The sequence below is a fragment of the Ovis canadensis genome, chromosome X, assembly GCF_042477335.2.
Source record: "Ovis canadensis isolate MfBH-ARS-UI-01 breed Bighorn chromosome X, ARS-UI_OviCan_v2, whole genome shotgun sequence".
NCBI classification, from domain to species: domain Eukaryota; kingdom Metazoa; phylum Chordata; class Mammalia; order Artiodactyla; family Bovidae; genus Ovis; species Ovis canadensis.
Genome location: NC_091727.1, coordinates 138,175,633 through 138,202,869, shown reverse-complemented (window position 1 = coordinate 138,202,869; position 27,237 = coordinate 138,175,633).

Genomic DNA, 27,237 nt, shown 5'->3' with positions numbered 1-27,237 from the left:
TATATCTAAAATATTCTCACTTTTCAGGCACTGGGCACATGTAGACCAGTTTGCCTAATCTACAAAAAGTACACTACTTCCCATAATTTAGTTATTAATTGCATGGGATTTGGACTTTCTGCTAATCTCAAAAGGTAATTTCTTCCCTTTTTGGACTTCTGCCTTACAAAAATACATCCACCAGTAAATGTGCAATAGTTAAAAATATTGTGAATGTGTATGCTTTGGTAGATGGATAAGAAGATCTTATTGAGTACATGGTCAAGATGTTATCTGCTATGGCAAAAGAGATAAAATTCGATATAATATCAGATGAATACCAGGCTTAAGTGGGTTTCCCTGGTGGCTAAGATGGTAAAGAATTTGTCTGTAATGCAGGAGACCCAGGTTCAATTCTTGGGTTGGAAACATCCCCTGGAGAATGGAATGGCTACCCACTCCATTATTCTTGCCGAGAAAATTCCATGGGCAGAGGAGCCTGAGGGGTTCATGAGGTCTCAAAGAGTCTGACAGGACTGAGCAACTAACACTTTCCCTTTTCACCAGGCTTAGGTACATCATGATGGCTGAGAAGAAGGAGTTCAGGTGGAAAACTAAGGATACTTGTTTGGTTGTGGATGAGAAGTGCAGCATTGGTTGCAGGGAGTGAATGTATATAGTGCCAAGAGTTACTAATCTGTGATGGTCAAATACCTATGGCTGATTCATGTTGATGTTTGGCAGAAACCAAACATAATTATGTAAAGCAATTATCCTTTAATTAAAACATAAATTTAAAATTAAAAAAAGACTCATTGGGATACTCACTATAACGTTTTTATGTTGATATGAAAAGGTAATACATTTAGCAGTGAAACTAATGTTCTCCAATAATTCTGACAAATACATATGCTATCTTGGCTTTGCATTTTTCAATGACCTATATCACATAAAATATACTCAAAGAATTATAGTAATCACATTACTAGAAGTTCATCACATTTTATTTCTGAGTGGATCAAGTGATGTGATGTACTGATAAAAACATGCCCATCAGGGACCAGATGTCTACATTTTTATGAAAATGAAAGATGGTTGTGAAAAGGAACTTGCAATGTTAAAATGTATTTAATCTTGCTTGCAATTATTGTGTTGTGTTAATAATGGAAAGTTTAGTATTAATATGACAAACAATGTTAGAAAAAAATCAACCTTGGTTTGAAAGATTCAAGATGAATCAGGTAGACAGGGAGAGGGCATTACTGCACCCATCAGTAGTTATTAGGAAGAATTTACAGTGCATATGACAGTCTGGTTTGCTCATTTAATTCTTCTCGAGGTGCATGCAAGTGTTTGTGTCTATAATCATTCAATTAGCCAGTGTTAATCAACCAATATTTTTGCCAACTTATTTGTAATATAAAATGAAACCATCTCACTTAGTAATGTGAAGGTTCAGAAAATAAAGCTGTACCAATTCTTCAAGTCATTAACAGCCACCAAAAAAAAAGTTTAATTGATACACTTTTAAGTGCATTTTGTTTTAAAATAACAATGTGAATTGCTACACATTTTTTAAAGGGTTATTGTGACACAAGGGCAAATAGAAAAATACATATTATATAGAAATCTATGCATTGGCTTACCATTAAACTCAACATTAGCCTCACTTTATCCCAATGTTAAGAGATATACCAGGATCCTATAAATTAACACATGTCCAGAGCATTCTGTGAAAGACGGTAGCTTAAGTAAAGGCTTTCAGTCCTTTTTTCTTTGATCCTTTCTCCACACAACTGACTTAAATTATCAAATGAAAAGAGCCCATTGGTGGGAATGCATGGAGGAAGAAGGGGTTAAGAAGAGGGTTTATGTTGAAGGGCAATTTTGGTCAAGGCCTTATATTCACACAAGCCCTCCTCAAATTTAGTTGTCTCATATTGTCTCCAAACATTGCTATGCATAGAATGCATTGTGTTTTAAATGCATTAATTTGTTTAATGTAAACATTTTAGAGCATTTTCCAATGCCTATGATGATTTGTAAAATAGCATGGAAACCACAGGGGACCTTGTATCAACTCAGGAACTCAGAAAAGTGTGCCACTCTTAAGCCACAAACTTGCCAGATTTACAATGATACAAGATATAAGACTGATCAAAAACACTGAGCAACCATTTCATAACTGCTCCACCTGAGACAGTGAAATCCCTTAAATACCTCTGGAATGGATACTAGTCAAATGATCAGTCCCAGCATTGAAATGCCCTACCTATTTGGGGAAAATTTATTATGCATCCTGCTGATTAGATGGCTTTAACCTGCTATAGAAACTATGGCAGAGAGATCCTTCCTTCCCTTAATCTTTGGCAGCCAAGTAGCATCTGGGAATATGACCTAGATACATTTAGATGTACCCACCTGAGACTGAAGATTAAGAGAGTATCACAAAGAAGCAGAAGCAGTTTATAAATTATTCCAGGAAGAAGTACTGGCACCAAGCGTTTGCAAAAGCAATACCATTTGGTGGTAGTGGTGGTGTGGTAACCTAGCCAAGCTACTTCTCTGACATTATTTGACTGCTTAACTTCCCTTGACTCCTGATTATTTTTGAGCTTCTTTTTCCCATCTTTCCATCAGTTCTGTAAGCTACCTATTATCCATTCAACACATATCATCTTTCGTCCTTAAGTTAGCTAGTCCTTATTCCTGTTTGTAAAACTAAGAACCTATTTCAATGAGTAAATTTTTAGCAGTGAAGGGCAAGGCAAACATGAAGGTCAGAAAAAATTGGGTACTACTCTGCTGTGAATCAATGTCATTGAAAGTAAGCACTTGAAATCAACTTCTGTAAGAATCCTAAGGGTAAGGATAACTACATAAATAAAGCCTAGAGATACAAGGTTCTCTCAGGAAAGGAGTAAAAATGGTACCAAACATAGTCATATCTGGACCTGACATGGGCAGCACACCTAAAGGAAAACTAAATGTAGAATATTGGCTTTTGGTGAAGCAGCACACAAATATTTCAGACAGAAAAAATAATTGGAAACAATCACAATATTTCTAAATTATGGGGATTTTTAAATAAGTTATATTGCACTCTTAAGACAGAATATTAACCAATTATTGCAATTCATGTTGAAGATCCCGAGTAGTGAAGATGTTTGTGAAACAATTGAAAGCCAAAAACAGGTTATGCAGCAGTATGATTCCAGTCAGAAACACCTGGACAGATACACAGTCCTGGGTTTGTATCCTTGATTTGCCTTTTACCATAAAAACTATTGAAACATATTTTATTGAACTATGTTTAAGTTTATATATTTTTGCATCCTATTTTTACCTGGTATAAAGATATTAAAGGTTTCCCAGGAGGATCAATGGTAGGGAATCCACCTGCCAAAGCAGGAGATGCAAAAGACATGGGTTCAACTGCTGGGTCAGGAAGATCCCCTAGAGCAGGAAATGGCAATCCATTACAGTATTCTTGCCTGGAAAATTCCATGGACAGAGTAGCCTAGTGGGCAACAGCCCACGGGGTCGCAAAGAGTCAGATATGACAGTGACTGTTAATAACTAAATAATATCTACTTCTAAAAGTTGTGGTAATGACATACTTGAAGCACTTAACATAATCTTTATTTTTACTTACACATATCAAACTTTTAACCATTGCCATTTTTAACTTATATTGGTGGCATTTGGGCTAACTTTTGTTCTTTTCCTTTCTGCTTTGTGTTTTTCTCATTGAGAATATAGGATTATGTGATTAGGTAAGACATCAAAAAGAAGTTATTATTTAAAAAATAAAGCATAAACAAGGAAAACATAGACTTTAGCTGAATGCACTGAAAATGATTAAGAAGATAGACAATGTAACTTGACTATTTAGATGAGGATATTTAGAAGGGAAAACTGAAAAGTAACTGCAATAGCTGTTGTATGATATTTAATAGAAACATATCCTTTCTTAAAGGTAGTGTAGTGAAAAGAGGAAATAAATTTAATTGCATCTAATTAAAGTCCATCTTGTGATGGTGGAAGAAATTATAGAATAATAAGTAGTTAAGAATGCAAACTCTGGTATCAGAGTACCATCGTGCAAATTTTGGTTCTGCAACTCACTTAATTGTGTGATCTTGATTAAAGAGATTTAATTTCACCTAAGTCTTGATTTTCTCATCTGTTAATTATGGATGAGATAATACAGATAAAGATCTAAATGTAACTTCTGGCACAAACTGTACTTTCAGTAAATGTTACTTTTATTCAATAAATAACCTGTACACTAAATGAAAGAAGATTTAAAGTCTGCAGGCAAATATTTAGTGTTAGATCTGCCATATACACACGTGACAAGACACTTTCAGTCTTTGAACTATATTGCACTATTTATAGTGAAAAAGATAAAAAGCACTGTTTGCTTTATCTCCTTTCCAATGCTTGTATGTGAATCAAATGAGATTAAAAAGTATGATTATTCTTTGGAAAATATTAAGTACTTTATAAATATTTTTGCATGAATTATTGACATCATATCAATAAAGTACAACATCTCCTGTCCTTACTCAAAACTGTTATCAAACAATATGGCTTCTTTTCTTATAATAGGATATAGTTTTATTCAGTACAGTGCTCAAAGAATATGATTCATCTTGAGAGGAGTTCTCAGTTATTTGGAACCCTATTATATATAAATGCATGTATCTTGTTTAAAACTTCTTGATGATGATTTAGTCATCATTGAAAATTGTTCAAGCATGACTAATGAAAAGTGATGCTGGATATGTGTTTGGCATATGAATAATAGATCATAGACATTCAGCTTTCTATTGATTTACTATTGACTGGTGCTAGATTGTTTAAAATCTTTTAGAGCCCAGTCTATTTTTTATTACTATTATTATTATTTTATTCTCTTAAAAAGCTTAATATTTTTAAATAATTTATTGAATTATAATGGCTATAATATATTAATTTCAGGTGTACAACATAGTGATTCAATATTTTTATGCATAGAAGATGAAATCTACAAGAGGTCTAGTTACCATCTTTTACTATACAGAATTATTGCAATATTATGACAATATTCACTGTGCTGAACATTGTATCTTCATTTATATTTAGCTAGAAGTTTAGCCAAACTTCTTAAACTATTTCACCTTTAACCTCCCTTATTTATTTCATCTATTCCTCCACTCTTTGCTCCTCTGGTAACCAGTAGTTTGTTCTCTGTATCTATGAACTGTTGCTGTTTTGTTTTGCTTATTCGTTTGCTCTGACTTTTAGATTCCATGTTAAGTGGAACCACAGGATATTATTCTTTTCTGTCTGGCTTTTTTCACATAATATAATACCTTCTAGGTCTGTATATGTTGTCTCAAATGGAAAGATTCTATTTTTTGTGTGTGGTATACATATATATATAGGCTTCCCAGTTGGTGCTAGTGGTAGAGAACCCATTTGCCAGTGCAGGAGACATAAGACTCAGATTCAATCCATGGGTCAGGAAGATCCCCTGGAGGATTGCATGGCAACCCACTCCAGTATTCTTGCTTGGAGAATCCTCATGGACAAAGGAACCTGGCGGGCTACAGTCCATAAAGTTACAAAGAGTTAGACACAACTTAGCCCACCACACATGCACATATATATATATATATATATATATATATATATGCGCTGCTGCTACTGCTGCTGCTGCTAAGTTGCTTCAGTTGTGTCCGACTCTGTGTGACCCCATAAACGGCAGCCTACCAGGCTCCGCCATCCCTGGGATTCTCCAGGCAAGAACACCAGAGTGGGTTGCCATTTCCTTCTCCAAAGCATGAAAGTGAAAAGTGAAAGTGAAGTCGCCTAGTTATGTCTGACTCTTAGCGACCCCATGGACTGCAGCTTACCAGGCTCCTCCATCCCTAGGATTTTCCAGGCAAGAGTACTGTAGTGGGTTGCTGTTGCCTTCTCCGCATATATATATATGTATATAAACACACACACATACCATATCTTTTATATTCATTAGTCTATTGATGAGCTCTTAAATTGCTTCTATATCTTGTCTATTGTAAATGATATTGCCATGAACATACAGATATATAAATACATATATACATATGTATATATTCGTGTTTTTGTTTTCTTCCCATCAATACCCAGAAGTGATTGCTGGATATTAGGTTAGTTTTATTTTTAGGTTTTTGAGGAACTACCACAATTTTCCATAATGGTCACATGAGGATTCCCTTTTCACCACATCCTAATCAGCACTTGTTCTTTCTTGTCTTTCTTATGATAACCATTCTGATATGTGTGAAGTGATATCTCATTGTGGTTTTGATTTGCTAATCAAATCAAAATTTGCTAATCCCCAATGATTAGTGATTTTGAGCATCTTTTCATGTGCTTGTTGGCGACTTGTATATCTTTTTTGTAAAATTGCTTATTCATGTCCTCTTCCAATTTTTTAATTGGATTGTTTGATTTTTGCTTTTGGGTTTTATGTGTTCTTTATATATTTTGGATATCAAACCCTTATCAGATATACTGTTTGCAAAATTCTTCTATTCAGTAAGTTGCGTTTTAGTTTTATTCATGGTTTCTTTCATTCTGCAAAAGCATTTTAATTTCATGTAGTTTTGTTTATTTTTTCTTTTTGTCCTTGTCTGAAGAGATATACTCCAGAAAAAATATATATATATATTGCTAAGAACAATGTTAAAGGGCTTACTGCTGTGTTTTATTATAGAAATTTTATCATATCAAGTCATACATTAAAGTCTTTGATCCATTTTGAGATAATTTTTGTACATGGGATATGAGAATTGTCCAGTTTCTTTATTTTTGCATATGACTGTCCAGTTTTCCAAGTACCATCTATTGAAGAGACTCTTTTCCCTATTGCACATTTTTGCTTCCTTGATTATAGATTAATTGACCATATAAGCTTAGGTTTATTTGTGGACTCTCTATTCTTTCCCATTGATCTGTCTGACTGTATACTAGTATCATACTTTTTGCCTACTGCATCTTTATAATATATATAGTTTGAAGCTAGGGAACAAACAAAACTTCCAGTTTTGCTCCTTCACAAGATTGCTCTGCAAGTTTGAGTTCTTTTGGGTCCCATATAAATTTTAGGATTATTTGTTTTACTTCTGGTATATTGTTTTATTTGTATCTTCTTGAATTTCTTTTATCAATACCTCATAGTTTTCAGTGAACAAGTCTTTCACTTCCTTAGTTAAATTTATTCCTTGGTACTTTATAGTTCTGATGCAAATGTGAATGAAATGATTTGTTAAATTTCTTTTTTCTGAAAAAATGCAACAGATTCTTGTATATAAATTTTGTATAGTGCAACTTTACTAAATTGACTAATCTTTTTTCTATGCTAACAGCTTTTGGTGGAATCTTTGGAGTTTTATTTACACATCTTGTCATTTGAAAATAGTGACTATTTTACTTCTTCCCTTCCAATTTGAATGCTTTTTATTTCTTTTTCTTGTCTAATTGCTGTTGCTAAGACTTCCAGTACTATGCAGAATAAAAATGATTTGAATGAATATTGTTGTCTTGTTTCTGATCTTATAGAGATAGCTTTTAATTTCTCATCCTTGAGTATAAAGTAAGCTGTGGGTTTCTCATGCACGACTTTTATTATGTTGAGATATGTTTCTATTATACCCACATTGTTGAGCGTTTTTATTTTTAAAGGTATTGAATTTTGTCAATTTTTTTTTCTGCATCTATTGACATAATCATATGATTTTATTCATTGCTTTCTTAATGTGGTACATCACATTGATTGATTTGTGGATATTGAACCACTCCTGCATCCCTAAAATAGATCCTACTGGATTGTGCTGTGTGATCCATTTAATGTATTAAATTTGTTTTGCTGATATTTTGTTGAGGATTCTTTCATCATGTTCATGAAAAACATGGGCCTATAATTTTCTTTTTTTGTAGTATCTTTGTCTGGTTTTGGTATCAGAGTAATGCTGGTCTCATAGAATGAGTTTACAAGTGTTCCTTCTTCAATTATTTAGATAGTTTGAAAGGGTTAGGTATTAAGTCTTTATTATTATTATTTTTTTTTTTTGGTTTCTTTTTTTTTTTTAGTTTTTTTATTTATTTAATTTTAAAATCTTTAATTCTTACATGCATTCCCAAACATGAACCCCCCTCCCACCTCCCTCCCCATAACATCTCTGTGGGTCATCCCCATGCACCAGCCCCAAACATGCTGTATCCTGCATCAGACATAGACTGGCGATTCAATTCTTACATGATAGTATACATGTTAGAATGCCATTCTCCCAAATCATCCCACCCTCTCCCTCTCCCTCTGAGTCCAAAAGTCTGTTATACACATCTGTGTCTATTTTCCTGTCTTGCATACAGGGTTGTCATTGCCATCTTCCTAAATTCCATATATATGTGTTAGTATACTGTATTGGTGTTTTTCTTTCTGGCTTACTTCACTCTGTATAATCGGCTCCAGTTTTATCCATCTTATCAGAACTGATTCAAATGTATTCTTTTTAATGGCTGAGTAATACTCCATTGTGTATATGTACCACAGCTTTCTTATCCATTCATCTGCTGATGGACATCTAGGTTGTTTCCATGTCCTGGCTATTATAAACAGTGCTGCGATGAACATTGGGGTACATGTGTCTCTTTCAATTCTGGTATCCTCGGTGTATATGCCCAGCAGTGGGATTGCTGGGTCATAAGGTAGTTCTATTTGCAATTTTTTAAGGTATTAAGTCTTTAAATGCTTGATATAATTCACCTGTCTGATCCTGGACTTTTGTCAATTAGGAATTTTTAGATTCCTGATTCAATGTCATTATAGTAATGATCTACATATATTTTCTATTTCTTTTTCTAATTTTACATAGTAATCTCTTATGATTTTTGCATTTCTGTAGTATCAGTTGTAACTTCTCTTTCATTTCTGATTATATTTATTTGTGCCTTCTCTCTTTTTTCCTAAATGAATCAGCTAAACATTTATCAATTTTGTTTATTTTTTCAAAGAACAAGCTCTTAGTTTTATTGATCTTTCTATTGAAATGCAGTCTCTATTTCACTTCTTTCCACTCTAATATTTATTACTTCTTTTCTTCTGCTAACTTTGTTTCTGCCCACCAATTCCTTTAAATGTAAAGTTAGATTGTTTATTTTATATACTTTTTTTAATTGAGATAAGCCTGTATCACTATGAACTTCACTCTTAGAACTACTTTTGCCACATCCCATAGATTTTGGAAAGTTGTGTTTTTATTTTCATTTGTCTTCAGATATTTTTTAAGTTTTTCTGTTTTATTCTTTGTTGATCCATTAATTGTTTAGTAGCATGTTGTTTAGTCTCTGTGTAGTTGGGTTTTTCTAGTTTCTTCTTGTAACTGACTTCTAGTTTCCTACCATTTTGGTTGGCAATGATGTTTGATATGATTTCAGTCTTCTTAAGTTTCCCAAGACTTGTTTTGTGGGATAACATGTAATCTATCCTGGAGTATGTTCCATGTGCTCTTGGATGCTGCTTTTGGCTGGAATGATCAGTATATACTATACTATAAACTTAATGATTTAACATGTAAATTAAGACCGGTACTTCCTTATTGGTTTTTCATCATTTACTGGATGTTTTATCAATTGATGTAAATGGGGTATAGCATTTTCTTACTATTATTGTATTGTGTGCTGTCTATTTATCCCTACATTTCTGGTAATATTTGCTTTTCTACATTAGATGCTTCTTTGTTAGTTTCAGAAATGTTTACAAATGTAATAGCCTTTTCTTGGATAATAATAATCCTTTATCATTAAGCAATTCCTTCTATTTTGTCTGATATTAGTATTACTATGAGGCTTTCTTTTTGTTTCCATTTGCATGGTATATTTTTTTCCATTTTCCACTTTGAATCTTAGAATGTCTTTAGATTTAGACAAATCTAAAGTCTCTTATAGGAAATTTACAGAAAGGTCTTATCTTTTATCCATTTAGCCACTCTAGGACTTTTGATTGGAACATCTAGTCTATTTACTCTTAAATCAATTATTTTTTTAATTTGTTTTTAATTAAAAGATAATTGCTTTGCAGAATTTTGTTCTTTTGTCAAACCTCAACATGAATCAGCCATAGGTATACATATGTCCCCTCCATCTTGAAAATCCCTCCCATCCCTCTCCCCATCCCACCCCTCTAGGTTGATACAGAGCCCCTCTTTCAGTTTCCTGGGCCATACAGCAAGTTCCCATTGGTTATCTATTTTACATATGGTAATGTAAGTTTCCATGTTACTCTTTCCATACATCTCACCCTCTCCTCCCCTCTCCCCATGTCCATAAGTTTATTCTCTATGTCTCTTTCTCCATTGTTGCACTGTAAATAAATTCTTCAGTACCATTTTTCTAGATTCCATATATATGCTTTAGAATATATTTATCATTCTTTTTCTGACCCACTTCACTCTGTATAATAGGCTCTAGGTGCATCCACCTTATCAGTTCAGTTCAGTCCATTTCAGTCGCTCAGTCATGTCTGACTCTTTGTGACCCCCATGGACTGCAGCATACCAGGCTTACCTGTCCATCACCAACTCCTGGAGTTTACTCAAACTCATGTCCATTGAGTCAGTGATGCCATCCAACCATCTTATCCTCTGTTGTCCCCTTCTCCTCCCACCTCCAATCTTTCCAAGCATCAGGGTCTTTTCAAACAAGTCAGTTCTTCGCTTCAAGTGGCCAATATTGGAGTTTCAGCTTCAGCATCAGTCCTTCCAATTAATATTCAGGATGAATTCCCTTTAGGATGGACTGGCTGGATCTCCTTGCAGTCCAAGGGACTCTCAGGTGTCTTCTCCAATGCCACACTTCAAAAATATCAGTTCTTCGGTGCTCAGATTTCTTTATAGTCCAACTCTCACATCCATACATGACAACTGGAAAAACCATAGCTTTGACTAGACGGACCTTTGTTGGCAAAGTAATGTCTCTGCTTTTTAATATGCTGTCTAGGTTGGTCATAACTTTTCTTCCAAGGAGGAAACGTCTTTTAATTCATGGCTGCATTCACCATCTGCAGTGATTTTGGAGCCCCGCCCAAAATAAAGCCTGTCACTGTTTCCATTGTTTCCCCATCTATTTGCCATGAAGTGATGTGACCAGATGCCATGATCTTAGTTTTCTGATTGTTAAGTTTTAAGCCAACTTTTTCACTTTCTTCAAGAAGCTCTTTAGTTCTTTCTCACTTTCTGCCATAAGTGTGATGTCATCACACCAACTCATCACAACTGACTCAAATGCATTCCTTTTTATGGCTGAGTAATATTCCATTGTGTATATGTACCACAACTTCTTTATCCATTTATCTGACGATGGACACCTAGCTTGCTTCCATGTTGTAATTATTTTAAATAATACCGCAGTGAGCAATGGGACAAATGTGTCTTTTTCAATTTTAGTTTCTTCAGGGTATATGCCTCGGAATGGGATTGTGGGGTCATATGGTGATTTTCTTCTTATTTTTTTAATGAATATCCATACCATCTTCCATAATAGCTGTATCAAATAACATTCCCACCAACAGTGCAAGAGGGTACCCTTTTCTCCACACCCTCTCCAGCAATTATTGTTTGAAGACTTTTTGATGATGGCCATTCTGACTAGTTTGATATGATATCTCATTGTAGATTTGATTGGCATTTCTCTCATAATGAGTGATGTTGAGCATCTTTTCATGTGTTTGTTAGCTATCTGTATGTATTTGGAGAAATGTGTTTAAGTCTTTTTCCCACTCTTTAATTTGGTTGTTTGTTTCTCTGGCATTGAGTTGTATGAGCTCCTTGTATATTTTGGAAATTAATCCTTTGTCAGTTGTTTCACTTGGTATTATTTTCTCCCATTCTGAGGGTTGTCTTTTCACCTTTCTTATAGTTTCCTTTGCTATGCAAAAGCTTTTAAGTTTAATCAGGTCCCACTTGTTTACTTTTGTTTTTATTGCCATTACTCTAGAAGGTGGGTCATATAGGATCTTGCCTTGATTTATGTCATTTAAATCAATTATTGATAGATATTTACTTTTTGCCATTTTGATCATTGTTTTCTGATGGTTTTTGTTGTTCTTTGTTCTTTTTCTTTTTCTCTTTCTCTCTTCCATTGTTCTTTGTTTTCTTTATTGCTATATTCAGTCTCATTTCTCATTTTCCTTTGAGCATTTTCTATAAGTTTTTTTTTTTTGTGATTACCATGAGATTCACATAGAACATCTTATGCATATAATCTCTTTTAAGTAACAATATTGAACACTTTTCAAAACTTTGTATTTTTTAAAAAAACTTTGTATTTTTAATCTCTCCTAATGTTTTATATTTTGTTAACACATTTAAACCTTTTTATTTTATACATCCTTTATTATTTATTGTATTGTAGTTACATTTGCTACTTTTGTCTTTTTTAGTTTTTACTTTGTACTTGCTTTGTAAGAGATCGATCCACTCCCTTGATTATTAATTTACCTTTTCCAGTAAGAATTTTACTTTGTAAAGTAAAGGAAACGAATCTCATTTAGCACACAATCAGGCTGATTTCATGCCAGACCTTCAGGCAGCAGCCTTTAAAATAATGGGTTTGCCAAAATGTTCCTTTGGTATTTAAGTAAAAATGAAAGACACATTTGTCACTTTCACCAAGAACTTTATTGAACAAATGTAGTCACCATTTTGTTCCACTACACTCTAGCATTTTACAAGCAACTTCATAATTCCATTTTCCCAAAACTTTTCATCTTTTTGAACAAATAAGTGTTCTAAGTGCCTTTTACAGTCTTCAGTAAACTGTAATTTTTTTCCGTTAAAAAATTCTTTAAAGACCAAAATAAATGGAAATCTGAAGCTTCAATGTCTGGTGAACATGGTGGATGAATTAGAACTTCCAGCCTAGCTGTAACAGTTTTTGCCTGGTCATCAAAGAACATGTGGTCTTGTGTTATCCTGGTGAACGATTATGCATTTTCTGTTGACTAGTTCAAGATACTTTTTGTCAAGTATTGCTCTCAGTTGGTCTAATTGGGAGCAGTAGTTCTTGGAATGAATCGTTTTGGTTTTTGGAAGGAGTTCATTGTAGAGTGGAGCAGGCAATGGCAACCCACTCCAGTGTACTTGCCTGGAAAATCCCAGGGATGGGGAAGCCTGGTTTGCTGCCATATAAGGGGTTGCACAGAGTCGGACACAACTGAAGTGACTTAACAGCAGCAGCAGCATAGTAGAGGACTCCCTTCCAACCCCACCATATACACAATATCACCATCTTTGGATGAAGACTGGGCTTTTGTGTGCTTGGTGTTGGCTCATTAGGGCCTGCACCATGATCTCTCCTGTTCAGCATTGTTGTACAGTATCTACTTTTCATTGTCCATCACAGTTTGTTTTAAAAATGGAAGATTTTCATTTAAGTAGAGGATCACATGCAGAAATAGGGTCAAGAATGTTTTTATCATTTAACTTCTGTGGAAACCAAACATTAAAGTGATGAACACAACCATGCTAATGCAAATAATTTTCAACACTTGATTTGGATATTTTGAGTATGTCAGCTATCTCCCATGATGTTTAATGTTCCTTGTTCTTAATTAATGTCTCAATTTGATTGTTATCAACTTCAACTGGTCTACCTGACTGTGGAACACTGTCCAGCAAGAAATCTTCAGCACAAAACTTCACAAACCACTTTTGACATATTTATTCAGTCACAGCTCTTTCTCCATATAGTGCACAATTTTTTTTGTTGCATTTCAGTTGCATTTTTACCTTTCCTGAAATAATAAAGCATAATATATTGAAAATATTACTTTTCCTCTCCATCTTCAGTATTAAAATGGCTATACAAAAATTCACAAATTTTGACTTTTTAAAAAATGCATGCTGATATGACAGTTGTCACAATACAATCTAATAAAATTGTTTTAAATGAAATGAAAGATAACTAAGCACTACTAGTGGCATCTTGCAAAAAACATTGAGTGAACTTTTTGGCCAACCCAGTATGTGGCTGTGTACAGCCCCATGTAGCCACAATCATAATTCCTGCCTGCCTCCAGACTAGGACATGTACTAGTGTCTTTTGGACAACAGTTTCCAAAATTGGGACGCCTGATGAGTGCATAAGGTCCTTTCTGCAGTCTTGTTGAGCTGTCTTGAGGCCAAAATGGTACACAAGGAAGATGTCTCCCTGCTTAATTTCCCTGGAAGTGCCTCCTTAGCCTCTATTTGTATAGGAAGCCTAAACTTTGTCCCTTGGGGCTAAGCTCCAGGCTAAGTAAATAGGCCTTTTTCATAAGAAGATTGGGGGCTGTGCTTCAGTCTGCTTTCTGTGCAGTGCCCTGAGAATGGTGGCCTGCCAAGAACTGTCTTTCTGATTGTTACAGTCCCTTGGAAATCAGGAACACCAGCACCCTTGTCTACCAGGCAATGAAAGGTTGTCCCCTATGTGACTGCTGGCTTTAGCTAGTCAGTTAGAGAGTGTTGGGGCAGAGCTTGCTATCTTGCTTCAGGAAGGCAGTGGGAAAATGACTTGATTACATGTGCCACAATCTTCAGCAGTACAGCGTGAAACTGCTTTGTCTGTGCATGCACATCAGGTTTAGGCCCGGGAGTATGCAGTTTATTTCAAAATTTGCATTTCCCTTGCAGTCTCTAGTTCAGTTCAGTTCAGTTCAATTCAGTAGCTCAGTCGTGTCCGACTCTTTGTGACCCCATGAACAGCAGCACGCCAGGCCTCCCTGTCCATCACCATCTCCCGGAGTTCACTCAGACTCATGTCCATCGAGTCCGTGATGCCATCCAGCCATCTCATCCTCGGTCGTCCCCTTCTCCTCCTGCCCCGAATCCCTCCCAGCATCAGAGTCTTTCCCAATGAGTCAACTCTTTGCATGAGATGTCCGAAGTACTGGAGCTTCAGCTTTAGCATCATTCCTTCCAAAGAAATCCCAAGGTTGATCTCCTTCAGAATGGACTGGTTGAATCTCCTTGCAGTCCAAGGGACTCTCAAGAGTCTTCTCCAACACCACAGTTCAAATGCATCAATTCTTTGGCGCTCAGCCTTCTTCACAGTCCAACTCTCACATCCATACATGACCACAGGAAAAACCATAGCCTTGACTAGGCGGACCTTAGTCGGCAAAGTAATGTCTCTGTTTTGAATATACTATCTAGGTTGGTCATAACTTTTCTTCCAAAGTGTAAGCGTCTTTTAATTTCATGGCTGCAGTCACCATCTGCAGTGATTTTGGAGCCCCCAAAAATAAAGTCTGACACTGTTTCTACTCTTTCCCCATCTATCAATGCTTACAAAAACTTTTAGATTTGCCAGAATGCAGTTCAGAACATCTACTGCATTTGTACTGGAGGCCTCCTCCTTAATCTTGATTGCCCTATTCAGTTGTTTATGTTTCTCAAAGGAACTAGTTGGCTTTTATCTCTGAGTTGCAGACAGAAACTGAAAGCTGTGACTTTAGAAACAAGGATTTTGGCAAACAAGCAACTGCCTGGGGGTAAAGAAACTCAGGATATTTCAGCACACACAGTGTTTTGACAATGGCTCAAATTGTCATGGCACAATAATTAGAAAACATTGCCAAGATCATAGTCTTCCAATAAATTCATGGTAAAACTGTCTTGTCAAATTCTGCTTAGTAGGAATAGGTAAATTGCTTCAGGGCTTTTTCTTTTGAAAAGATAAATGCTAATTATCATTTAAATATCTCTTACTCAGATTTTACAGTTTTATAGCCAAGAATGATAAACAGTAACAATTAGCACCTCAATGGTATTCACATGTTCAAAATACTTAGCAGACACTAAGTAGAACCTGGGGATTTGGGATACTCTGCCTCACTGGGATTGCAACCAGGAGACTACATGCTACAAAGATTTACTTTTTGTCGTCAGTCCAATAGCTTTTCTTGAATATTTAGCAGCCTGTTCACTTCCAGGACAGATTGCCATTAACAGTGTCAATTAGTGTTGTAACTGGTTTTCTTAGGTTGACAGCCAAAATTGACTCTGCAATGCCTCCTATTCTGTCTCTCCTATGCACTTTTTTGATGCAACAGTCAACATTCTGGCAATATTGATGAGACTCAAAGTGGAAGAGGGAAAAAGAATTTCAAAGTTTTAAATTGATTTACAGATGCCTTCTTATCTGTATTTTCTAAAATTCCCACAGTTGAATGTTGATCATTGTTGCAAATATGCTGTCTTAATTTTATAAAGTACAATATTCACCAAAGAAGACACATTTAAAGATGAAAATTAGTCTGAGATGCACTTCTAATTACTAAAGCAATTTCAACTTGAAATTGCTATTCCATCAAAATATTTAGTCAATGCAGTCTATGCATTGATGTTTAGAAAGCATACAAATTTCATTTTTTCTTTACGTGGTGTTACAGAATTGTGATCATCTTTATTAGCAATCATTTAAAATATCACTATTAAATTATTTCCAGTATTCCATGAATGTCTAAATCTTAAACATTTTCTGGAGATTTGTGATTCAACAGAAGCAAGTTTAAAACTATTGCAATTCACTTATGCACTTAATTGTTTATGTTAAACTTTTCCCTCAAAACTTATGACACTTTTAGAACATGTCTTAAGGCTGTTTTATCACTTCTACAATAGTAACAATATTACAAGACATCCATGCTGAGATAATATTATAGCAACAGCTTGAAAAATTTCTTAGAAACCAGAATCTATCTGGTAAGATTGATAATTCAATTAACCTTTTTAAATATAATTGAAACAAAGTCCCTGGATTGGGATAAGCTACCCAGAAACTAAGTTACATCAACTGAACACCAGCACTATTGTTGCAGGCTTTCCAGGGTCCAAACTGTGGGCTCTTGTCCAACACTCAGAAATGAATTGTCTGAGGAGACACATGTGCTAAAAAAGCAAGAGATTTTATTGGGAAGAGGGTGCCTGGGCAGAGAGCAGTAGGGTAAGGGAAACCAGAAGATCTGCTCTGCCATATGGCTTGCAGTTTCAGGATTTATGGTGATGGGATTAGCTTCTGGGTTGTCTTTAGCCAATCATTCTGACTCAGGGTCCTTCCTGGTTGTACACACATTGCTCAGCCAAGATAGATGCCAGAGAGGATTCTAGGAGATGGTTAGACACTTGATGTCAGTCTTTAACCTTTAAAGGACTCTTCCAGTTGGTGATGGCTTATTAGTTCCATGTTCCTTACCAGGACCTCCTATCATAAAACAACTCATGCACTATGGTGCCTGGCCAGGGTGGATGGTTTCAGTCAATGTGTTTCCCCTAACACTATCATAGAATGATGTAGAATAGAACAATACAATTGAAACAAAGACATGAAACCAAAGGAAATATTGTGAAGATTAAATGAAATAACATTTTGCTGGGAACCAAGTTAATAAAGATTACTTTGCTTCTCTCTTAATTTTATTTTGTACGTTTCTATAAAAAAAAGTCCCTCTTCTTGGGTACAACTGCATTGGAAGAGTGGGTGGAAAAAAAGAGAAAACTAATGTGGTGCATTTAAAAAATGTATTATTTGTTGTAATGTCATGTAGAGGTTAGCATAAAATTCAAGAAAATGTGACAACCTTAAAAAAAGAAAGCAATAGGTTTTAATTTGTGTGTTTCCTCTAGTTTTACTGAGATATAATTGATATATAACACTGTGTAAGTTTAGGGTATATGAAGTAACAATTTGAGACATGCATCATGAAATGATCACAACAGTAAATTTAGTGACGATCCATTATCCCATATAGAAACAAGGTAAAAAGAAAAATTTCCTTGTAACGAGCACTCTATTTCTTTTTAATAGATGGATTTTAGATTAGTGTTAATCATTTTACATGGATAACTCTATCTTATTCTTATACAAATGTATTGAGGTAAGCATTATTACTTCTATCTGTTGTAAAGAGGTGAAAATCGAGGCTCAGAGGTTATGTAATTTGCCCAGACTCACAAAGCTGGGAATTTGAATTCAGTTCTCTTTGATTCCACAACATACACTCATAACTGCCATACATAATTCTTCTCAATAAAATGGAAGTGATGTTTTCAGCAAGAAATATCAGGTTGTAATTTTGCTAAAATTAAAAACTCTGATCAAGAAGTAAAATGCTTTAAAATTGATTCATACACATAAACTAGGTTTATTTTGGCCCCGAGAAGAGAAGTCTTGTGTGCAAGAGCTGATAGGTTTATTTGTATGTATGTACATATTAGTCTGCTATGAGGAAAAGGGAGAATTATTTGAGGTGTCTGCTTTAGTAGCATGCTTCAGACCTACTAGAACCAAAGGATGGAAGTTCTAGTGAGGCAGATACTGGCTGAATGTAGGAAAACAAAGCAAAAAAGTACACTTTCTAACAAACATAGCTGTGTAAAGATGTCAGTGTTGAAGGAGAGACTAAAAGACTATTTTAGAGATGTTCAGTTTAGTTCAATTCAGTTCAGTTCAGTCGCTTAGTCATGTTCGACTCTTTGCGACCCTATGAACTGTCCATCACCAACTCCCGAGGTTTACCCAAATCCATGTCCATCGTGTTGGTGATGCCATCCAGCCATCTCATCCTCTCTAGTCCCCTTCTCTTCCTGCCCTCAATCCCTCCCAGCATTAGGGTCTTTTCCAATGAGTCAACTCTTCACATGAGGTGGCCAAAGTACTGGAGTTTCAGCATCAGTCCTTCCAATGAACACTCAGGACTGATCTCCTTTAGAATGGACTGGTTGGATCTCCTTGCAGTCCAAGGGACTCTCAAGAGTCTTCTCCAACACCACAGGTCAAAAGCATCAATTCTTCAGTGCTCAGCTTTCTTCACAGTCCAACTCTCACATCCATATATGACCACTGGAAAAACCACAGCCTTGACTAGATGGACCTTTGTTGGCAAAGTAATATCTCTGCTTTTTAATATGTTGTCTAGGTTGGTCCTAACTTTCCTTCCAAGGAGCAAATTTCTTTTAATTTCATGGCTACAATCACCATCTGCAGTGATTTTGGAGCCCCCCCAAAAATAAAGTCTGACACTTTTCCCACTATTTCCCCATCTATTTCCCACGAAGTGATGGAACCAGATGCCATGATCTTCGTTTTCTGAATGTTGAGCTTTAAGCCTACTTTTTCACTCTCCTCTTTCACTTTCATCAAGAGGCTTTTTAGTTCCTCCTCACTTTCTGCCATAAAGGTCGTGTCATCTGCATATCTGAGGTTGTTGATATTTCTCCTGGCAGTCTTGATTTGAGCTTGTGCTTCTTAGTGATGTTAGAAGTAATTTATGTCACTTTCTCTTCCAATTGAAGGAAGATCTAAAAGTCCCTCTAACCTTTGAGTTTCATGATCAACATCTTTGCTAACAGACTCTTGAGCTTCATGCCATTGGTTTCTTAGACAAAAATTCACTGATACAATAATGTTTCATGTTTTTAAGTGAAAGTATATTATTGTAACAAAAGTAGACCATCAAAATTTGGGAAACAATTTGTATAATGATTATAAATAAGTTAATAAATAGTATTGTTTCTTGTATGCATTAGTCTGTGAAGTGGTCCATCTAGTACATATCAGAGAACACATTTAATAAGCGATGTAGCTTTTAATGGAAGTTGTGACAATATTTAAATACTTATTTCTCTATGATATTTTCTCACATTTTCCTCATTTCTTTTGTTTTCTTCTGTGCCTTGTATTTGTGAAACTGCATCCCCCTAAAACAGTTCCTCTGCCAAGTTTCTGATTAACCACTCTATCCAAAAAAAATTATTCACTTCCTTGTCTAACACCTGTTCTCCTCACAATCGAGGAGAATCAAAGAGAAGGGGGACTGAAAAGGAGCAGTACCCTGCATAGCCTTCCATAGCATAAAAGCCTTTCCGTGTTCCTGTTTCTTGTTTGTAAGGAAAAGATTTAAGCCTCCTAGACGTATGGATGTGAGAGTTGGATTGTGAAGAAGGCTGAGTGCCAAAGAATTGATGCTTTTGAACTGTGGTGTTGGAGAAGACTCTTGAGAGTCCCTTGGACTGCAAGGAGATCCAACTAGTCCATTCTGAAGGAGATCAGCCCTGGCATTTCTTTGGAAGAAATGATGCTAAAGCTGAAACTCCAGTACTTTGGCCACCTCATGCGAAGAGTTGACTCATTGGAAAAGACTTTGATGCTGGGAGGGACTGGGGGCAGGAGGAGAAGGGGACGACAGAGGATGAGATGGCTGGATGGCATCAGTGACTCGATGGACGTGAATCTGAATGAACTCCGGGTGCTGGTGATGGACAGGGAGGCCTGGCGTGCTGCGATTCATGGGGTCGCAAAAGGTCGGACACGACTGAGCGACTGAACTGAACTGAGACCCTTTCTCAGTTCCAAGGGGCAGATTCAGTTACTAATTAGGAGCGTGAGAAAATGCAGAAAGAAACAACAGTGTTGCATGAGGCTTGGTCCTGGTCCTAATCAGGGAATGTGCATAACAATTGATACATATCTCTGAGTTCCACAGGAAGTATAAGGCCCCCACCCAGGTTGAAGATGGTAACTTCAGGCTAAGAAAAACCAGGACAGGTTGGATACAGAAGGCTGATGATTGAGATTCCTGAAACACCACTGTTACCTCACCCCCAAACAATCAGAGGAGGGTTACACACACTGCATCCCTCTCTCCAAATTTTCCCTATAATTTTTTTTTTTTTCCCTGAAACCCATTGAAGAGTTTGGGTCTTTTGAGCACAAATCACTTATTATCCTTGCATGGCTCTGCAATAAATCATTCTCTGCTCCAAACTCATGTTTGGCTTCATGGTGTCTTGGACACATTTAACTTGAGTTTGACAACGTTTAGTGCAATAGGCTAGGCCTAGGATGGTTTTAGGCTTAAAAATTCCAGTCTTCCACCTATTCTTAGCTTAACAAGACTAGGAATGAAATCTAAAAGAAAAGAAGCAGGATGTGGGATGCTTAGATTAACTGGGCTTAAGATTTTTCATCCTAAAACTCTTTCCTCACTGTTACCTTTCTACAGCATATTCAGTCATTAGTGTAAGGTATAGTTTGGGGCCAAGGCAGAAAGAGGAAAGACGACATCAACAGAAATAGGTTACCTTTATTCAGGCAAGGAGGGTGACATTCGGCCTAAGGACCAGGCAGAGCGTGGAGAGGGATCAGGGAGGCTCTATATTTATAGGGAGGTTTGTGGAAACGATAAGTAAGTAAGTAAGTAAAGTCGCTCAGTCGTGTCCGACTCTTTGAGACCCCATGGACTGTAGCCTACCAGGCTCCTCCCTCCATGGGATTCTCCAGGCAAGAGTACTGGAGTGGGTTGCCATTTCCTTCTCAAGGAAACGATAAGGGAAACATTAATCAGGCAGGATGTTTTGGGTATTCTTTAGTTGAGATGGCATTTGTAGTTGGGCAGGGGGTGATAAGTCTTCTGGAAAGCTGTAGAGGGTGGAAGGTTTCTGGATAGGGGGTGATAAGTCCCAGATAGATACAATCAGCCTGGGGAATCAGGGCAGGACCTAAAGTTCTATTTTCTCCAAAGTTAGATGATTCAGCAAGGGCCTTTGAGACTATTGTTTTCTTTTCTAGGCCCAAAAGACTCCTTCATTCCAGACCCTGAAATCATAAAAAAATGGGAAAAAGGGCGCCATATCTCTCTGGCTACTTCCTGCTGGATAGGGGTGACAATTTTGGGTCTGGAATAGAGAATCGTCTTAGGGCCCAGGGTCTCTTTTTTCTGAGCTTGGGGTGAGGCTCTCAAGAAGAAGAATGGTCCTGACCTGATCTTGAGAGATGGCCTGAATCTGTTCTTGTAGAAACCTGTTCCATGTCTTCATTAGTTCTTGGGACAGCTTGTAGTAGAAATGGGCAGAGGTCAAGATGCCTCCAAACCGGAGCTTAGGGCTGCTGCTATGCCAGTCCCAGTCAGGAGGGGGGCTCATCTTTTCCTGTGGAAAGTTCCCCTTGGGTGTAGACTATTTGTTCTATCTCTTCTTCTTTGAGGAATGTTAGACCCGGGGTCAGGAAGACCAAGATGCAAGGTCCAGGGGGGTCCAAGGGGAGACATGAATATGCATAGGTCCCACAGAGAATGAAGATTCCCTGATTGGTGCAATTATTGTGCTGTTCCAGAGAACCCAAGTGGAACAAAAGAAGGGAGCAGAGTTTGCAAGACCAGTGTAGTTGGGACTAGAGTAGTTAATACAGGTTAGGTTTGAAGAGGCTGAGAGTAGGACATTGTCAGAGACTGGCCCAATGAGTTGTGTAGTTTTTTGTTGGGAAGGGGAGGTACAGTTGCCCTGTAACAGCCAAGTTGAAGGTAAAGGCATTGCTATGTGCAGTGAGGGAGACAGTGACATGCATATCCAACACTGGGATGTGTGTTGGGTGCACTGGAAGAATTGGAAGGAGGAGTTGAGAAGGCGGGTAAGGTGTTGGTTTCCAGAGGGAGGTTTTAGGAGAGGCCGTAATTGGGAAAGGAGGTCTAGGCGTTTATAAGCCTCAAGGGTCACCTGTAATCAGGAAATTATATTCTTTATGACTTGTTCTTGTTTCTTTTGCCGATTTTGATCTAGTACCCTGCCCCCATCTGAGTACCCCCAGCGGGTAATGGGATAGAAACATATGTTTCTTCCATTTGGCTTATGGCAGGTACTCACAAAACTTCCTCTCTTTTGTACTTTAACAGTGAGTAGGGATTTGGACTTTCCACCCCCGAGGTCATGGTGCATGGTTTTGGAGCTGTGTTATAACATGAGGAATGTACATAGGAGTAAATGCCAGAGTAGGGGCAAGGAATAGCCAGAATGCTGGGGAGTGCACCAAGGATAAGGAACAGAGGAGTCATGGGCTGTTAGTTAAGCAGTGCAGAGGAAATAGCAGCTTAGGAGTAGAACACAGCTAGCAACGTAGGCAATACCCATGGAAAGATGAAGGAAAGACGAAGGATAGGTGGCCAGTCCTGAGGGGAGACAGTTACTAGGCCTATAGCAAGGATTAAGATTAAGAGTGCTATTATAATTAGAGAGACAGGGAGAGGCCAGTCAGGATGAGGGGGAAAAGGCCCCAAGTTGGTGGTTGTTTGAATCTGAGGAGGAACAGTGTTCATTAGGATGCAGAGTGATGTGGAGAATGAGAGTAAAGAAATCAATTTCGTTTGGAGTAAGGCTATAGAAGGTTCCCTGGAGCCACAGATGAGACACCAGTGTAGTCAGGTCTTTGAAGGAGGTTCCTATTGGGGCGCTGGTCCAGAGGTCTTGTAGTAGTTGGGTCAGGAACAGTTGTAGATTGAAGAGAGTCCAGGTCATTCAGTGTCTTCTTGAATGGTTGACAGAGGTTGTTGCCAGATGAATTTTAAGGAGGTGGGCCCTGTGAGGGAGACCTGATAAGGGTCAGTTAAGGAGGGCAGTGCAGGATCAGAGGTGACCCGTTTCAGGAGAGAGAGGTGTTCCAGGAGGTGACCTTCTTGAGTTTTGCTGCAGTTGAGGTATGGAGCATGAGTTTGAATGGTCCCTGCCACTTTGGGGTTAGGTCACCCTGGGGATTATCAGACAGATAGACCATGTTCCCAATTTGTAAAGGGGGCAGGGAGGCTTGAGGGTCAGGGGCAGGCAAGTTGTGGTTGACGTATTTCCAGAGGGCATTGTGGAGTTCCGCCAGCAGAGGGGAGTGTAGGAAGCTTGGTTTGGAGGAGGTTCAGGGGGGAGTCCAGGAGGGAGCATGGGCCTTCCATACATCACCTCAAAGGGGCTCAGTCCCAGGGGCTTTCTGGGCAAAGCCTGTATTCTTAGGAGAACAATTGGCAAAAGTTTAGTCCAATCCAGATGTACTTTGAGGGTTAGTTTGGTAAGGGTTTCTTTGATTATTGTATTCATCTTTCCAACCTTTCCTGAGGACTGGGGATGGTATGGAATGTGAAATTTTCAGTGTATCTGTAAGAACTGGACAAGTTGTTGTGTGACCTTGGATGTAAATTCTGGGCCATTATCAGACTGTAGGATGAAGGCAGCCCAAACCTGGGGATAATTTCTGTGAGGAGGATTTGGGCCACGATATGGGCTCTTTTGTTTGTAGTGGGAAATGCTTCTACCCATCCCAAAAAGGTGTCCACAAGGACCAGGAGGTGTCTGACGCTCTGGACCGGGGGCATATGAGTAAAGTCTATCTGCCAATCCTGTGCTGGGAGGCTGCCTCACATTTGATGGGTTGGAAAGGATGTCGGTTTAAGGTTGGAATTGGGGTTAGTACGTTGACATGTTTGACAGGAGCGGGTAAGGTTATTTAAATATCGTCGGTCAGCATTGGATATGGGGAAGTGGTTACGGAGGTACTGTTGGAGTGTCTTGGATGAGGGATGAAAAAGTGAGTGTAGATAAGAGAGGATTTCTCTGGTGGTGGGAGGATTGGGTGGAGTCAGGGCTAAGATGACAGGGGACTGGAGGGAAGGATGGGACAGTGCTATCTCCTTTGCCTTCTGGTCTGCAGAATTGTTGTAGGCTGATATGAGACTTCCCTTTTGATGTCCCTTACAGTGGAGGATGGCGGCTTTGTTTAGTAAGAGCGCTGCCTCTAGAAGTTTGTGGATCAGGTCTGAATTAATAATGGGGGATCCATTTTGGGTTAGGAAACCTCTTTCTCTCCATATTAGGATGTTTGAGCGAAGTATGTTATAGGCATTTGGAGTCTGTGTGGATGTTAACCCTTAGATTTTTAGCCAGAGTTAAAGGTCTTTGGGAATTCCCTGGTGGCTCAGACAGTAAAGTGTCTGTCTACAATGCGGGAGACCTGGGTTCGATCCCTGGGTAGGGAAGATCCCCTGGAGAAGGAAATGGCAACCCACTCCAGTATTCTTGCCTGGAGAATCCCATGGACGGAGGAGTCTAGTGGCTACAGTCCATGGGGTTGCAATGAGTCGGACACAACTTCACTTTCCCTTTCACAGCTCTGGTGAGAGCTATCAGTTCTACTTGTTGGGAGGTGGTGTGAGGTGGCAGAGGTGAAGCTTCAATTGTCTGGGTTCCACGATTGTGACAAAGTGAAAGTGAAGTCACTCAGTCATGTCTGACTCTGTGCTACCCCATAGACGGCAGCCCATCAGGCTCCCCCATCCCTGGGATTCTCTAGGCAAGAACACTGGAGTGGGTTGCCATTTCCTTCTCCAATGCATGAAAGTGAAAAGTGAAAGTGAAGTCGCTCAGTCGTGTCTGACTGTTCGACCCCATGGACTGCAGCCTACCAGGCTCCTCCATCCATGGGATTTCCCAGGCAAGAGTACTGGAGTGGGGTGCCATTGCCTTCTTGGATTGTGACAAATTTCCCCCTGAATGATGGCATATCCTGCTGAAAAGGGTGGAGATTTTTGGAGCTCCCATCAGCAAACCAGTGTGGGGTGTCTGGGTCTAGGATGGGCTGATCTGTTAAATGTTGGAAGGGGTTTTGGGTAAGATCTACTGTTAGGCTGCAGCTATGTAAGAGGGAGTCTGTTGTAGAGGACGTGGATAATAAGCTGGCGGAGTTAAGGGGAGAGCAGGGGGAGAATGAGAGCTGAGGGTCAAGGAGAAAGGCGTGTAAGACTTGCACTCTGGAAGGGGGAAGGGAGAGGAAAGCCCAATGTGATAGTAAGTCTCGGAAGGTGTGTGGAGACCAGACTGTTAAAGGGGCATGTCTAGAGAGTTTATTTGCTTTGGGTATGAGGGCTGTGATAGCAGCCATGGCCTGTATACAGGGAGGCCACCCCTTGGTCACCATGTCAAGCTGTTTTGATAGACAGGCTATGGGAGCCCAAGTGTCTCCAGCCCACCGACATAGAAGTCCCAGGGTCTGTCCTTGGTTGGAATGGGCAAAGAGAAAGAATGGTCTGGTGTGATCTGGCAGGTGGAGAGTTGGCACTCAGAGGAGGCTCTGGGTGAGCTGGCGAAGAGGATTGGCCAGCGAGGAGGGATTAAAGAGTGGCTCAACCAGACATCATTTAGTTGCCTCAATAGAGTGGCTTTGCAATGAGGGAGAAGTTAAGGAGCCAGATACGGAAAAAGTTGAGGAGGCCCAGAATAGACAGGAGCTCCCTTTTCGTTTTTGGAAGTGCACAGTTAATTAAGGCCTGGATTCTATCTGGGGGAATAGTTCTTTGTTGATGGGCTATGGAGAGCCTCATGTAGGTGACGTTTGTCTGGGCTATTTGGGCCTTAGATTGGGATACCTGATAACCCCAGGATCCCAGGGCCCCAAGGAGTTTGGCAGTATGTTGGAGGGAGAGTTTTAGGGTTGGGCTACAAAGAAGGTCATTTACATATTGGAGGAGATGACTTGGGGCTAAGTGGAGTGTCTGTAGGTCCTTTTGTAAAGCCTGTCCAAAAGAGTAGGGACTGTCTCTGAACCCCTGGGGGAGAACTGTCCATGTTAGTTGTTGAGAAACTTGAGTATCGGGGTCTTGCTAGGTGAAGGCAAAAAGGGGTTGGGAGAGGGGGTGGAGAAGGATGGTGAAAAAGGCATCTTTGAGATCTAATGCCGGGAAGTGGGTTGCAGTCGGGGGTATGGTAGACAGAAGGGTGTAAGGGTTAGAGACTACTGGGAATGTCGATGTGATGGCCTCATTGACTTTTTGCAGATTCTGGACCAGTCTCCAAGAGTTTGGTCCCTTCCTTACTGCCAAAATAGGTGTGTTGTGTGGTGAATGGGTAGGAATTAGGATAGAGGCTTGAAGAAGCCTGTCTATGATAGGCTTAAGTCCCTGTGGGCCTCCGGGGTGAGAGAGTACTGTTGTTGAGTGATTATAGTCGAGGGGTCTTTTAGGGAGTGGACTGGGGGATGATGTTTGGCTATGGATGGGTGATCAGTGTCCCAGACTTGGGGGTCTAAGGTGGGTAGATCCAAGGGAAGGTAGGGGTGAGGGATAGGTATGGTCCAGGTGCCATCTGCATGCGGAATATAGAGACTGTATCGAGGGAGGTTATGGTAATAAAGACCCGTAACTTGGATAGCAAATCTCTCCCTAGGAGTGCCATTGGGCACTGAGGCATTATGAAGAATGAGTGTATAAGGGTCGATTTTCCAAATCGACAAAGTAATGGAGGGCGGATTTTCGGCCTTAGGGGAACACCAGAGACCCCCTTGATTATGAGTTCTGAGTCTTGAATTGGGCCAGAGTAGGAAGTTAAGAGAGAGAAAGTGGCTCCAGTGTCTACTATAAAAGAGGTCTTTTTTCTGGCTACT